General features: G+C 39.5%; 1 protein-coding gene across 3 annotated transcripts in view; it reads right to left on the bottom strand.

Annotated features, from left to right (window-relative positions):
* The window catches only part of PLD1 (phospholipase D1), a 202927-nt gene that overhangs the window by 156364 nt on the left and 30128 nt on the right, over positions 1-16435 (bottom strand). For 2 of the 3 annotated variants that reach the window (XM_058556351.1, XM_058556349.1), the window contains exon 1: positions 7402-7538. The gene's annotated coding sequence lies outside the window, so the exon portion shown is untranslated. Of the gene's footprint in view, positions 1-7401; positions 7539-8847; positions 8973-16435 lie in introns of those variants that run through there. The other variant, XM_058556350.1, reaches the window with a different exon arrangement.

The raw sequence follows: 16435 nt of genomic DNA, 5'->3' as shown, positions 1-16435 counted from the left end.
TTAGCTCATGGTGAGTGCCTAATAAATATCAGCTATACATATAGTGAGATGGTGAACTCAGCTTCTCACTGTGAGTTCCAACACCAGACCAAGCTGTCATCTGTGCCAATGTCTCACACATGGGGTATGAAGGTGGAGTAGAGATCATCAAAGGTCCCTCCCAGCCTGGGGCTCTCATTTGATTGTCTCTGCTCATTTCTGATATGACAAGATTCCCTTAGCTCACTATGAAAGACGCTAAAGAAATGTCCATGGAAAACCTGCTATATAAGGGTTGACTATCATTACTAATATTATTATACTTTCCTCTGATATTATCTTTCTACTAACTTGATCATCCCTGCTTTTGTTTTATTGTTATATTGAGTGTGTGTGTGTATATGTGTATTCAATGGTAGGCAAATATTCTTGCAAGCCAACTCAAATCCTTAGTAGGGCATGGATAAAGTCATAAAAAATGAAATAAAATAATATTCTACAGTTTATTACAAATGACACTAGTAACAATAGCTAACATCACTTAACACTTCTTAAGCATCAGGCATTGTGGTAGGCCTTTTGTATACATTATTTCATTTAATTCTCACAAGAACCCTCTAAGATAAGGACTGATATTATAATCCCCATTTTATAGACAAGGAAATCGAGTCAGAGAAGTCAAGTAGTTTGCTCAAGGTCCCAACTAATAAGCAGCAGTCTAACCTAACAATTTTGCAACATAGCCTACAACGAGCTCATATTAATGGGTATGTACTCCCATATAGACTTTTAATTTAAATATTGAATATTTTTATTTGAATATTGAATACAAAGATTCCAGAAAACAAAAATAATCCACTTAATCTAATAAATAAGTGACAACACTGAGTTCATTTGGTCTTAATCTTACACTTTAGGACACTGTTGAGAAGAAAGGGCCCGCACAGTAACCAGGTCATATTCATCTAAGTGGTCTTTGAGCAGCAAATTAAAGTTTCCAGGGGCTGTCCCCATGGCCTAATGGTTAAGTTCAGTGAGCTCCACTTCAGCAGCCCAGGTTTGGTTCCCAGGCGCGGACCTATACCACTCATTGGCAGCCATGCTGTGGTGGCGATCCACATACAAAATAGAGGAAGATTGGCAGCAGATGTTAGCTTAGGGCGAATCTTCCTCAGCAAAAAAAAAATTTCCAGCTTTCTCCCTAATGTATGATTGTATTCATATGAAATGTTCAGAATTGGCAAATCTAGAGAAACAGAAAATAAAATAGTGGTTGCCTAGGGCTGGGGTAGGAAAAGACGGGGGGGGAAGGTAGAGTGGGGAAAGGTTTCTCTTATGCATGATGAAAATGTTCTAAAATTACATTATGGTGATGGTTACACGACTCTGTAAATACACTAAAAGCCATTGAATTGTACACTTTAAAGAGGTTAACTTTGTGATATGTAAATTATATTGTATCAATAAAGCTGTTAAAAAATAATTTCCAGGGGTAGATATCAAGTGATATCTAGTCCACGTGGCTGCTATCTTCCAGACGTGCATTAAATAATCCTGTACCCAAGAACAAAATGTTCAAACAACAATGATGAGAATAAAGACCATGGCTGTGAAGTTGGTATGTTTTCCTTGGAAGCAGTAAAGGGCCTTCTGCCTCTTTCTCAAATGTCATTAGGTAAGAGCTGAATAGTATTAGTTTTTGATTTTTACCAACCCAGGAAAAATGGAAACAAAATTTCACTCATCGTTACTAAAATGTTTTTAAACGGACAGAATGGAATATTAGAAATGGTAGCAATGGAAGAGTCAAAAGACCTCAAAAGGCTCCAATTGAGTCTACTAGAACTTTGTGGCCTTGGGGACTCAATCATTCTGGGCTTCATCCATAAAATGAGGAGGGAGAAGAATGAAGTCAACCACTCTAAAATTCTCTTCCATCTTCATTATTCCAGTGGAATCATCTCTTCTAAGAATTGTCTCAGTATGTTGACTTGTCTCTTTGTAAAAGTCATCAACTGCTCTTAGACCAAGGAAGCGTCACTAAGACACACTGAAATCCATTAAAGTGTCTCTTCTGGATTGATGTTTCAAGTATTTAAGTGAACTTCCTCCCACATCCCTTATTAAATAAATTATCTACCTTATAATTTGATGAGCTATAACGTCTGACTAAAATTTTAAACCTAATGCGTAAAAATCAAAAGGCAGTTTCCTAAAGTAATGCATAAACACAGCAAAATAATTGTTCTTCAAAGTAAAACTAATCTCCCCTTTATAAAAATTGATGTTGTCTCAACTCTAACCTAATCTATTTTAATTTTCATTATAAAAATAATAGGAGCCAGCCTGGTGGCATAGCGGTTAAGTGCGTGCACTCCACTTCATGGCCAGGGGTTCGTGGGTTCAGATCCCAGGCACGCACCGATGCACCGCGTGTCAAGCCATGCTGTGGCGGCGTCCCATATAAAGTAGAGGAAGATGGGCACAGATTAGCTCAGGGCTAATCTTCCTCACAAAAATAAATAAATAAATACAAATTTTTAAAAATAAAAATAATAAATTCTTCTTAAGGGAAATCTTAAATTTACAAACTATTTGAGGAAATTAAAATCATTCTTAGAGCCACCACCTTAAATAGATTGCAGGTGATGTTAACCTGCCATTAAATTTTGGTATATGTTGTTCTTATTTTTTTTCTCTCCATGAGTAGTTTTTTTTTCAAATACATATAAAGTAATCATGTTTAAAAATATTAATATGCAGAAAAGTATAAGAAGAAAATATAAACTACCAGAAATTTCCATCTTCAAAATAATTCCTAAACTCATATTAACTTAAGGTGACTGTCCTTTCTGCTGTCTCCCTAAATATAACACACAGAGATAGATATATTTTAAACACGGGCAAATATATGATGTACAAATAGTTTGATACCCAGTGTTTTTTGTTGTTGTTTTTTTGCTGAGGAAGTTTCGCCCTGAGCTAACATCTGTTGCCAATCTTCCTCTTTTTGTATGTGAGCCACCGCCACAGCATGGCCACTGACAGACAGGTGGTGTAGATCCATGCCTGGGAACCAAACCTGGGCCACCAAAGCAGAGCGTGCTGAACTTAACCATTACACCACAAGGGCTGGCCCTGATATCCAGTGTTTTAACTTAAAGATCTATCATCACCATTTCTCCTATTACAATTTTTCATAAATAAAGTTGTAATAGTTACATAATGGTCCATCATGTAATTTTCTTCTACTACTATATGTTTTGATTATTTCCAATGTTTCATGAAAAATAATGCTTCAGTGAGTATTTCTGTACTTAAAGTTTTTACATTCCTACCTGGAAAATCCCAATCTATTGCCTTATTCCTTGTGTGATTTCCTCCATTAGTTTTAGGAAGAGAAAGTGCTTCCCCAACCAAAGACCAGAATTTATACTGATTTTTTTCTTTCCTTTTTTTTTTTTTTAACTTAGATCCTTAATCTATGGGCTATACTTTTATATATTGTTAAAGATTCCAAACTTATTTGTCACGTGTTTAAGTTTTGGCCAAATCTAGAGTAAGTTATTTACCCAACATTTTCAAATGCACATTTATGTTTTTAAAGGAAATACATGTCTCATATTCTTGGCTTTCCACTAAGTCTCAGAAAGCCTTTAGGCCTGACGAAATACCCAGAGCTTTGATTATCAGCAGGAAATCACACTAGGCAGGAATAAAGAGGACACTCACACAGGCCAAATTAAAGCTAAACAACCAGAAGGTACAAGTTCTTACCCTTAGTGATTTTATTATCTTAGCCTTAAAAAGTCTCAAAAGTTCCAAGATGAGCTTACGTAGTCAACAGACAGTTTTCAATGCTCTGGGCTTATTTTCTACGTGTACTGGTCACCACTGGTCTCGTTTACTGACCACAGGCAACCTCTACATCCTGCCATTCGTCATCAGGTTCTTGCCATTGGTCACCAGCAGAACGGGTGAGAAAGCACAGCACAGGGCAGGCCCTGTGGCTTTGTGGTTAAGTGCGCGCGCTGCGATGCTGGTGGCCCGGGTTCGGATCCCAGGTGCGCATCGAGGCACCACTTCTCCGTTCATCCTGAGGCCGAGTCCCACATACAGCAACTAGAAGGATGTGCAGCTACGACATACAACTACCCACTGGGGCTTTGGGGGGAAAAAATAAAATAAATAAAAAAATCTTTAAAAAAAAAAAAGCACAGCACAAGCTCACCCCCCACCCAATAGAAAAAGAACACAAAGGTTGACAGTGTTGACAGTCGGTTGGTTGACAGTGGGTCAACAGAAGCATCTTTGAGTATGAAGAGCAGCACAGACATCAGTATTTACATGGTTGCTTCTCATTCATAACAAATATTGGATTATATTGCCCAAGAACGTCAACTTCTCATATCAATTTCCCACCACAGCACCTCTCTGAGGCACAATAGTGATCCTGCTGCTTACTGGCTGCTACAACTTGGGACAAATTACCTAACCTTCCTGGGACAGTTTCCTCAACTGCAAAATGGGGATAATAAAGACAATTGACCTTTTAGGCTTGTTGTGAGGATAAAATAAGAGGCTTAGTACAGGGACTGCCCTTAGGAAACGTTTTCTGAGTATTGGGTATTATTATTACTCTTTCTACCACCTCTACTACTCCTGCCATGACTACTGTTACCATCACCCCCAGAAATGCCAGAAAGTCAAACTTAAATTGGGTTCTTCAGAAGGAAAGATGGGACTGGGGAGGTCCTTGGTCAGATCAGCTCAGCCTTTGCAATCCCTTTGGGAAGTTAGTATTTACTGTTATTACTGAAATAGTAAACTCCTGGGATGGGTGACATCATAGTCTACCCTGCTTTCTGTCCCCACCTTTTGATATGTAATCACAAGACCCATGCACGTTGGCACCTTCAGTGAGCAGGGTTAATGGCAGGAAGAAGCGGGGGCGGGGCGGGGGGTAGGCCTGAAAAAGACAGGGGTGGCACTGTTCACTGTAGCCATTACATGAATCTACAAAGGCCAGAAACTGCAGATCAAGAGCTGACACCTCCCGAAACAGGCACCGTGAAGATCAAGACTATGAACGGGAACGAATGCTCTGGGGTGTGAATGGAACTGGTGGATAGGTGAAAAATTTTCAAGGTTCAGCAGTCAGAAAACCCACTTTTAATATCACAATTACTCCTAGTTATTCATTTCTTCCCTCAGAGTCCTTATCTTCTACTGCCATTTAATTTTCCCAATGTTTCCGGTGTGGGCCAATTCACGTTGAAATAGTTTGCCTAAGAATCTGTTTTCAACTTCAAAACTCAGATTCACTTTAAAGGAAAATAAGAATCACATGCTCCTAGATCATCAGCTAGGTTCATAAGCCATGTAAGATTTAAGAGACATCTAGATACTTGCAATATCAACAAGAAAGCATGTTGGATAAAAATTAATCAGCTCAAAGCTTAAAATTAGATGGTACGGAACGAGAAAAATGCCTGTCTCTACATGGTTTTAGCCAAAAGGCAGAGATGTAACAAAACTAGACCAGTCCAGCAAGATGAGAATCAGAATTGCAGTGCTACATGTTCCAAACCTAGAATCAGAAATAAGATTTATCCCAAAATGACAGATTTTGAACACTACTATACAGTCTTTTTTTTTCTCCCCAGTTTTGGTAGAAACTTATTTTAATGAATATTCTTTGGGAAAACCCTAAAATCTGGTTTTTAGGGAGTTTCCCCTCTTATTCTATCCTTGGCCACATTGTTTATTTCAGTTTCTAATCAATGCTATTTTGTTTTATTATCATCTCTTGAAGAAGAGGCTGTGAAGCACTTGGGAACACCGAAACTAAGATCTACCAGACATAAATGAGCTTTATGTGGGCTTTTTAAGACTTTTATCCATGCCAATTAAACACAAACAAGTAATCAATGAGTAAAATGTCTTAACATTGTTCTTTAAAATCATTGGGCAGCTACAATCAGATTGACAAGTCTTCCTTTAAAATTTAAATTAACAGCATTTAATAATTGATAATAGCACATATATGCAGTAATAGCGTAAATAAGCAAGTCATAGCCACCTTTGATTTTTCCTGGTAAGCTCAAATGGCCTAGTGGATCTGCTGTTAAAGGCGGGGGCGGTAATACAGCTGTACAATTGCGTCTGGGGGTACGCAGGGGTCAAGTTGGTAAGCCTGACTGGCAGGCAGCCATAACTGCACAACTCCAGCCTCAGCCCTAGAGATGGAAACTGGGATCCTTAAAGTTTAGCAAATCGCCTCAAAGATTGTTTTTTAAGTACCTATTTCTGTCTCCCTTTCCCTTCAATTTTATTTTTTTAAACAGAGGAGAACATGAGAGAACAGACCCTTTCTGAAACACTGTATTTCCAAGCGGGAAAAAGAAGAGAATAAAATGGCAACGACATAAGCATATTAGCATATTTTAAAACACTAGTACATTCCCTTGAAGTGAAGCGTCCTTAAAGTAACATAAAAGCAAGAATATTTCATAAAGTGCTGCAAACATTAAAACATCATCAAATTGAACTACTGTTCTTATGGAACTACTTCGTGCCGAATTGCTTTGGTGACAAATTAACAAAAGTAAAATTGCTCTCTAGATCTTTAAGTTGATGAAATTAAGGAAGATATTCTCTTGGTACTTAATTTTATTGACAATTTCATCTTATTACTATTAGCAATACTTTTATCTTTTATAAGCCACACTCCATTTTTACAGTCATATTTACTCCTAGAGTGATCTCAGATTTTGAGGAATCACTTGAGAATAAAAACAGTGACAACTAAGGAAGGGATTCAGTCCAGCTTGATCCACCTGTACATTCTGCCCACATAAACTGCTATGCAGGTATTTTATGAGGCATTCTAGAAAAATGCCAGACTTTTCGAAGAGAAAATGAAAATGATATTCTGGTTCATTGTAACTATAAGGAGTAGGCCCAAGGTAAAACCATGCATGAGACGAGCATGCATGAGTGTGTGAGCGACAACACCGCTAGCGGGGGCAACACACGGCTGCCTAATGTCCAAAAAACCCAAAATCACCTGTGTATAAAATCAGACTTATGCCTAGAAGATTTAATGGGTGGACACAAAGAAAGTAATTCTAAAAAAGGAACTGAAAATGCTTACAAGCAAGTCCAAACCTGTAACTGCAAATCCAACACATATATGTTATTTCTTCTTGGCTTCCACTTGCGTTTAATATTGTCAAACAATGCATATATTATAAGAAGAATCATAACCCCCAAACCTCGGCAGGATCAACGAACTAGCATTATTTTCTAAAAGAACGCAGCAACAGCACAAATGCAATGCTAACTGTCACATCATTGCCCCTGAGCACAGAGAGAAAATGTGACACATGCAGCAGCAAGTTCAAAATGTTATTTACTAACCTGGCACCCCTGTGAAAGCAGTCGCTCCATTTTGCTTTAAAGAAAGAATTCTCACAATGAAACTAGTCTCCAAAGCAGCTGATAGCCGAGAGGGAGAGGGGAAAAATCTGACCACCCTGAGAATCCACAGACACAGGGAAAGCAGTCTGTTCCCAACCCCGTTTTTGGCCGACTCCCTAAAGGCAATTTAAGTCACAGCCAAGCCCACAAAGCACTTTAGCCTATAAGCTGTGGTAATGAACTTGAAACCACTCCCCGTATGTTAAATAGACACTAGGCTGCTGTGAGAAATAAAACTCATGTACAGAATGAGCTAACGCTTCAGGCTTCACTTTTGTACTGCTGCCCAAGAAAACTATAACACAAACTTAAACAAACAGAACTCGTACTCCCCTTTCTCCCCTAGAAGAACTCTCACTCCCTTCTCTCCCCCAGACACTGTATTAAAGTGAATCATTCATTTTAAGAGGCATACAGTCTGCCCTCCATTGGGCCATAAAATGAGTTTTATATTGTTGTTGGAGTTGGGTGCCAGTGGTGGACATGTAGCACTGTGATTTCACATTGCGTAAGAGGGACACGTGAAGTTATTGTTTCTGAGAAGCAAAGTCCCATACTATCACTATTTTCCGATTTTTTGGCAGGGGCATAGCATTAAATAAGCCTCTCACTCACCACTAAAGTCTAAAAATTAATGAAGTTCACGGGGAAAATTTATCAAAGCACCTTCTAACTTCTGATTCTGACTTGGTGTCTGTAAATCTGAAAATCACTCATAATTCAGTTTCACCATCTACGTTTAGGTTATATTTATAAGATAAATATTTTTTGTAGTTTTTTTATAGTTTAAAATGGAACTTAATATCATTCACTATGGTTTCAAAGTTAGAACTTTAAATTTATTTTTCATTCTAAAAAAATGTATTTGATAATTTCCTTAAGGCATTTTTATCTGAAAACAGTCAATAATGTTGCAGCATATTGCTTAAGAAAGAATAAGAATCCATGCTCTGCTACTCAACATAATGTGTTCACAGTATACACAACTTTCCCCTAGTTTTCAACTCCAAGAACAGTTTTAATTCTAATGGTTTGCCTCCATGATTTCTATTTTATTTAAATAAGACCTAATTAACATAATGGTCAAGGTTACCTCACTTTATTGTTTCTTCTAAACCATAAGATCAGACCAAATAGTCCAAGGAAAACTTGATTTACTTGTTGCAGAATAGATTTACGTGTATTTCTTGTAAAATTCAAGTTACTCAAAACCGATGAAAAATAAGCCATTAGCATATTAGCTCAACAAGATCAGGCATGAAAAACCTGGAGACTCCCTCAGGTCTACCACTCGCCCCGCCTGCCTCCCCCACCCACTCTCAGGTCAGGGCTCCACAGTTTCTCACGGGGTCACTTTAGAATGAGGGAGGCAAGCCAGTCACCTACCTCAGTGAGAAAACTAGCCTCAAGGCATGCGGCCCGTGCCTTACAAAGGAGTCAGTGCGCCACCTGGTGGCAAAACCAAGAAAAGGCTGGAAACCTCAGGGGAAGTATTATGATGTACTTGGATGCTGGAAGAAAAACAAAAAGGAAGAGAAGGATCAGTTATAAGGGCACATTAATGTCACATACAATTTGTGGTAAGGATCCTGAAAAGTTTTTTTCCCACAAGAGCAAAATATTTCTAGAGGATATGAAAATACTTATGCAAAAATAAAGTAATTACATTCGAAACCATCTCTTTGATGTAGATCTGGTTTGCAAACTTATATGATGATTTGCATTCTCAGAGAAATCCTCTGATAAATAATATTGATCTCTCCTTTACCCAAAGAGCTGCAAGGAAAATTCCTGTGAGGTCAATGTCATCTTTGAAATGGAAGAAATACGGATAAATCCCCAATTCAACTATATAACTACCGGTGGGACGATGTCTCCATCATTCTGTTAAAAGGCTGTATCCCCAGGATTTTTCCTACCTTTCTGTTAAAAAGTATTTCCTTTTGTCTCATATAAATTATTTCTGCTAAAATCAACATCCCATATCAACCTCAATGGAGCTGAAGTTAAATATTGGGTTTCAAATTACACTACAGTCTAATAAAACTCCAGCAAAAATAAAAGTATAGTAGGATGTGACTTTTAAATGAGCCCAAGCCACACTACTGAAGCTAAAACTAAGAATACTAGCTAATATTTAAGCTCTCACTATAAGCTAGGCATGGTTCTGAAGTGCTTTACAAGCATCAACTCATTTAAATCTCACACCTCTATTATTACACTAGTTTTACAGATGAGCGAACTGAGGCACCTAAGGGGTATGTATGTTGCCAAGATCAAACAGCTCTGGTGGAGCTGGGATTAGAACCCAAGCCATTTGGCTCTGAAGTCAATGCTTCTGACCATGTACTTTAATAATTCTGTCCTCCAAGTGCACGCCACTTGTGAAACCCTGCCAGACTCTGGTCAAATGAAAGGGATGGGGAGATAGTTGCACAAGAACTGCTCTGTGAGCAGTCCCCATGGTGACACAGGCTGGGAAAGGCTTTTCAGCAAAGCAGCCACAGAACTGAGACCTGAAGGCGACATGGCAGGTAAGGGATCCCCAGGCAGAGGGCCCTCACTGGGCCTGCCAAGGCAAAGGGGGAAATGGAGAGAAGGCCATTGGAGGGACCAAGGAAGCTTGGTGAGGCTAGGGGACCAGCAGAAGAAAACACTGCGAGGGAGGCAGGAGTCTTCTGATGTCACGTCATGGAGTCAAAGAGGCGCCACCAAAATTTTAAACCAGAAAGCAACTAGCTGTGCATGTTGGAAAGATAAATAAGGGGGAACCAAGCCTTGTAGGGTGAGTAGAAATTTAGAAGACATTCCAGGTGAAGGGAAGGGCAGACCAGTGCTTTAAAACGTACAACTTTACACTGTCACGAACATCATCAAGGAGGCTGAGGTGGTAATCCTGGCAGCAGCGGTGCTCACTAGTTCCCTTGCTCAAGCTAGGTTTGGGGCCAGAGCCATGCAGAGGCTGTTAGTGCCATCCTCAGAGCTGGGAACACAGGAGGAAGAGCAGGCTGGAGGAGGGGAGGTGGGATGGCCAGGCCAAGGAGGTGGCTTTTGGAGGCTGAGTGTGAGGTCCTGTGGGCCATCAAGGGTGGATGTGCAGCGGGCTGCAGGAGACACAGATCTGGCGCTCCAGTGCCCTGTTAGGACAGGAGGTACATATCTAGGAGTCATTGCACGCACAGGCAAATTGCAGCTGGAGGGCAGCAGCAGGTGCAGTGAGTTTGCCCCTGAAGAGCACACAGCATAAGAGGAAAGAGTGCAGTCCAAGGCAAGGGGTTTCTGAGCATCTCAGACAGAATTCAGGACATGGGTGAGGAAAAGTTTCATTTTAATTTTTACTAACCTCTAACAAAAATTTACCATTTCCTTCAATCGCAAATGTAGGCAACAATCCACAGTAGAATTAGCCATACCTATGACTTGTCACAAGTAGAAATCAAAGATATCTTCATATCACATAACAGTTGCAAATATCTCAAAGTATGATGTCCACTCACTGCTACTTCAGAATTACAGTAGTTATTAGACCTGCCACTAGCTCTTGGTATGTAATGCATTAATAAAGGACATGTATTACAATATTACATTTTTGGCGGTATATTGATAACTATATCAGTATAATTGGTTTCCTTTGTAATCCTAAGCATTCTAATTTTATGCATTTAAATTTATGCATTTAGCTTTATGCATTAAACATTACTCTGAAAAGGGATTCATTAGCTTCACTAGGATGCCAAAGAGGTCTCGTGGCACACATACACAAAAGTAAGGAACATCTGATTTAAGGGGAAAAGAAAAAACCACAGGAAGATACTTAGAAAAAGCATTCAGAAAAGGGAGGACCTCGTATGAGATGATCCAGGATTCAAATGCAGGACTTCTGACTTATGTTCTTTCCTCCACCAACTCCACACCCTAAAATAATAAAAGTAGTAACCCCTTCATTTGTGTCAACAAAGCGCTTTCACATGTATCTGCTCGTTAGCTCATCACACAGACCCAGAGGAGGAAAAGGGAGGCAACCCCAACCTGCCTGAAACCTCAGAGAAGCCGCAGCCCAAGAAGACACGGCTCCCCGGGCCAGTCCCAGGGGTGGAATGTGGCATCTGCCACCGGACTCTACGGAGCCGTAGTCATGAGCATAGACGAGTGCAATGAAGAGCCCATCCCTGTTATCATATTCGCTAGAACCTGATCCGGGAGGAAGGCATAGGGAGTGCAGAGCCTAACGAGTGGGTCCTGCTGTTCTTCAGGCTTCCATCTGCAGGGAGCGCTAACGATTTGCTTGGATTCTTTGCTCAAAGCTGTCCTATTTAGTTCTGATTGGTGATCCAGGGTGAATGACAAGATTTACAATATTTCAACTGTTTAATTTTCCTTTGGCTATAACCAGAACAGAAGCTTGTACTTAAGCAACTAGTTTGAAATTAGATAGACACGCTGGAACAAGGCGCTCTCTGTTCTCGCCTCGCTGTGCCCACCAACTGGCGTTCATGATTTAATGTGTGACGCGTGTTGCCAGGGCTGTGTTAGTGACAATGTCGCTTATTGTCTTTTCCCTATTCTGAAACATCTGTTATGGCTCATATCTATATTTTATTTTATTTTGTTTTGTTTTATTTTGCTTCTCTTATTCTTACAGGGTCATTTTCATAATTATTACAAATTGCTCTGAAATCTAATCTAACCCTCCAAAGATAACAACATTTTGTAACTTAGTAATAACAAAAAAACTTAAGGTGTGCACACTGACACTCTTTTAGGTTACTTAAAATTTACTCAAAATTATATCATTAAAGCAAATTTTATCTCATGGTTGGCTAGATAACCTATCTTTTTCTTTGTTTATAAGCTTCTCAGTTCACAGATTACTTTGGCCCCCTCTCACGTAATGCATGCTTTCCTTTCACAACGATAACGAGAATGTGGCTTTATATGACTGACGTGATGTGCTCTTCTGAAAAACAAGTTGAGTATTTCTTAATATGCAAGTTAATATGTAAATTATTATATTTATAGATTGGCCTTTAATTTCTAAGTTTCTCTATTCTTTTCTTTCTTTCTTATTTTAATAAGGAGCCATAGTGAAAATTGTCACTCGCCTTCTAGTCACAGCCACCTAAAAACTAGAGTGAGAATTCTTATGGGTAAAAAAGAAAGTTCAAAATTGGTTTCTGGGCCCCGGAACAGAAGGTGGGGCCCTCCTGCTGCTGCCTCGTGGTGGACGCGTGGATACATGCACTCGGCACGCCCATCCATCATGTGATCAGCAGAGGGTAACACCTGGCTGCCTGCACTGCAGCGGGAGAAGGGACTGAACTTGGCAGCAACAAGCCCGTGATATATTAGCTTCTTTCCTCACCACCCAGAAGCACTTCCTTCCTTGCTTGCCCAATCTAAGGAAGGAAGGGCTTCCTGTCGCCCTGGCAGTTCCTGCAGCCTGAAGCCACTTGCTTTGGTGCCTTCCCTGTTTTCTTTGCACTGCTCTCAAACTGCTTCCTCAAAAGCCCTCTCCTTCCAGCCAAACTGGTTTATTCCATCTTCAAACCCCCTAGTCTGTCCTCCCCTTTGGGTGTGCGCCACTGCCTCACCTGCGATGCCCTTCCCCCTCATGGCCAGTAAAGGATTAAAACCCTCTCCAGCATTTCAAGGGGCAGCCCAAACCCATGTCCTCCACAAAGCCTTCTCAGACCACCCTGGTTTAAAAAAATCGCTTTTATTACTCACACCTAGAACAATCAGCAGCAGCAAATGTATTCCATGACTAATTATGCCTGATGACATGTCTATTGTTGTCTGGATGGGTTATTTAAATATTCTATGGCATTTCACTTTTCATGTACTTACATCTATTTCCTCCAACTAAGTTATCAACAACTGGGGGTCACAAGTTATACCTCTGAAATCGACCATTGTAAAAAGCATGTAACAGACAACTTCTACCTTACACAGAATTCATGTCTATGTGGATTGATTATAAGAGAGTGAAATCATTTATATTATTTAATAGTAATTACAGTAACAACAGCCAACACTATCGCCACAATATCTTATTATACCCAATATCTTATTTGACATTCCCATCTGCCCTAGGAGGTAGATACCATTATTTTTGCCATTTCTCAGATGAAGAAAACGGGGCCAGCAAGGTTGACTTGCCCACGGTCATTCAGTCAACATACATTTACTGCGCAGCTACTATGTGACAGGCATTGTTAACAGCACTAATGATTCAAAGCAGAAAGGCCCTATCCGTGGGCAGCTTGTATTCTATTAGGTGAGACAGACTATCAACAAATGAAACAAACAAATACCAAAGCAGATAATGCTAAGTGCAGGGAAGAAAACCGAAGCAGAGTAAGGTACTGGAGAGGGATGGGGTGGGGGGCACACCCCTTAGATAGGGTGGTCAGAAAAGGCCTCTCTGGGGAGATGACACTTAAGCAGAGAGCTGAATGAAGGAATGTAACAAGCCATGTAATTTTCTGGGAAAAAGATTCCAGGCAAAAGAAAGAAATTTCAAAGGCCCTGAGGCCAAAACGAGCTTGAAGTGTTCAAGAAGAACCAAAAGGCCCGCGTGCTCGGTATTGTGAAAAAAAGAGCAGCAGAAGAGGAAGAAGTCAGAGAGCAAGCAGGGAGGTCTGACCATGGAAGGCTTTGTACACCATTGCACAGGTTTTCTTCCCTAAACACAACAGAAAGGCCCTGAAAGGTTTTAATCAGGGGAGCAAAAGGCTGTGACATCTTAAAAGATTACTCCAGTTGTACAGCTAAAGAACAGACTGAGAGAAAGCAGATTACTTAGGAGAATACTGCAGTAAACCAGGTGGGAGATGATGATGGCTTGGACAGGAGTGACAGCTAAGAAGTAGATAGATCTAAGACATATTTTGAAGATAGAGCCAAGAGGATTTTCTATGTGAGTTGTGATGTGGGGTGTAAAAGAAAAAGAGATGTCAAGGAAAACTCTAAGATTGGTGATGAGCAGTGGGGAGAAAGGTCCATTTCCTGAGCTGGGGAACACGGTGGGTGGTGGAGAGTAAGGAGGAACAGTATGTTTCAGGGGCAAATCGAGAGTTCCATTTTGGATGGGTTAAGTTTGAGATACCTTTTAGATACTCAAATGAGGATCAGTAGGAAGTTGGATATAAGTCTGGGGTTTGGATATATAAGTCTGGATTTAGGACTGAGATATAAAATTGGGAGTCAGATAGCTTTAAACATTGTAGTTGGCTTTATTTATTTTATTTTTTAGTAACTTTTTTTTATTGTGGTAACATTGGTTTATAACATTGTATAAATTTCAGGTGTACATAATTATACTTCTATTTCTACATAGATTACATCATGTTCACCACACATGTAGTTGGCTTTAAATAACATATTTACACCATGAGACTGACTGACAATGGATAAAGGACAGAAGCCTGAGGCTCAGGGCCCTCTAACATCTAAATTTCAGAAATAAGAGAAGGATTCAGCAAAGGAGGCCAAAAAAGAGCTGCCAGGGAGATGGAAGGAAAACCAAGAAAGCACGGTGAGGCAGAACCAGGTGAATAAAATGCTTCAAGGATAGAGTGATCAGTTATATCAAAGGCAGCTGAGAGATGAAGAAAGAGGAAGACTGAACTGATCATTGGATACCGCAACATGCAGGTCACTGCTGACCTAGACAAAAGTGGTTTAGGGGAATTTGGGGCACAAAAACCTAAATGGAGTGGGCTCAAATGAGAATGTGACTACTAGACATTGCTGAGAGAAATTAAAGACCTAAAAAAGTGGATATACCATGTTTATAGATTAAAAGATGAAATCGTGTTAAGATATTGGTTCTCTACCAACTGATCTATAGATTCAATAATCCCAATCACTACCATCTCACTGGGCTTTTTTTGTAGAAATTGACAAGCTGATTCTAAAATGTGTGTAGAAATGCAAATAACCTAGAAGAGCCAAAGCAATCACAAGAAAATAAGACCAAAGCTGGAAGACTTACACTGCCTGACTTTAAGACTTTGACTAGTAAGTCTGCAGTAATCAAGACAGTCTGATACTGGCATGGGGTCAACAAAAAGATCAATGAGACAGAATAGACAGCTTAGAAACAGACCCACACGTATGATCATTTGAATTTTCTCAAGTTGACAGAGAAATTCAATAGAGAAAGAAAAGGCTTTATAACAATTGATGCTAAAACAACTAAATATCTATATGGCTAAAGAATAAATAAATCTTGACCCCAACCTCACACCATACACAAAAATTAATTTGAGATAGATCATAAACCTAAATGTAAAAGCTAAAACTATAAAGCTTTCAGATATGAAACAGAAAGCAATAAACATAAAAGGAAAACAAATTAGACTTAACCAAAGTTAACAATTTCTGCTCATCAAAAAACACCGTTAAGAAAATAAATACATAAATCATAGCCTGGGAGAAAATATATGCAAATCATATATCTAACAAAGGACTGACAGCTAGGATATATCATGACTGCCTACAACTCAATAGAAAGAGCAAAAGATTTGACCAGACACTTCACAGAGGAAGATAAACTAGTAATAAGCACATGAAAAAGTGCTTGATGTTAATATTCATCAGAGAAATTTAAATAAAAAGCACAATGAGATATCACTATATACCCATTAGAATGGATAAACATTAAAAAGACTAACAAAACCAAATGCTGTCAAGGATGTAGAGCAACCAGAACTCTCATATACTGTTGGTCAGAGTGTAAGACAATACAACCATTTTAGAAAAAGTTCTAGCAGTTTCTTATAAAACTAAACATACACCGACCCTATGACCCAATAATTTCACTCCTAAGTATTTAGCCTAGAGAAGAGAAAAGACACACCGACAAAAAGACTTTCGTGTTTGCTCATGGCAAGTTTATTCATAATAGCCCCAAACTAGGAAGAGCCTAGGTATCCACCAATGGGAATGAATAAACTGTTGTGTAGTGAAA

Source organism: Diceros bicornis, chromosome 15 (genome assembly GCF_020826845.1).
Source record: "Diceros bicornis minor isolate mBicDic1 chromosome 15, mDicBic1.mat.cur, whole genome shotgun sequence".
Lineage (NCBI taxonomy): Eukaryota > Metazoa > Chordata > Mammalia > Perissodactyla > Rhinocerotidae > Diceros > Diceros bicornis.
Note: the sequence above shows the minus strand (reverse complement) of the source record. Positions and strands in the feature narration are given on the sequence as shown.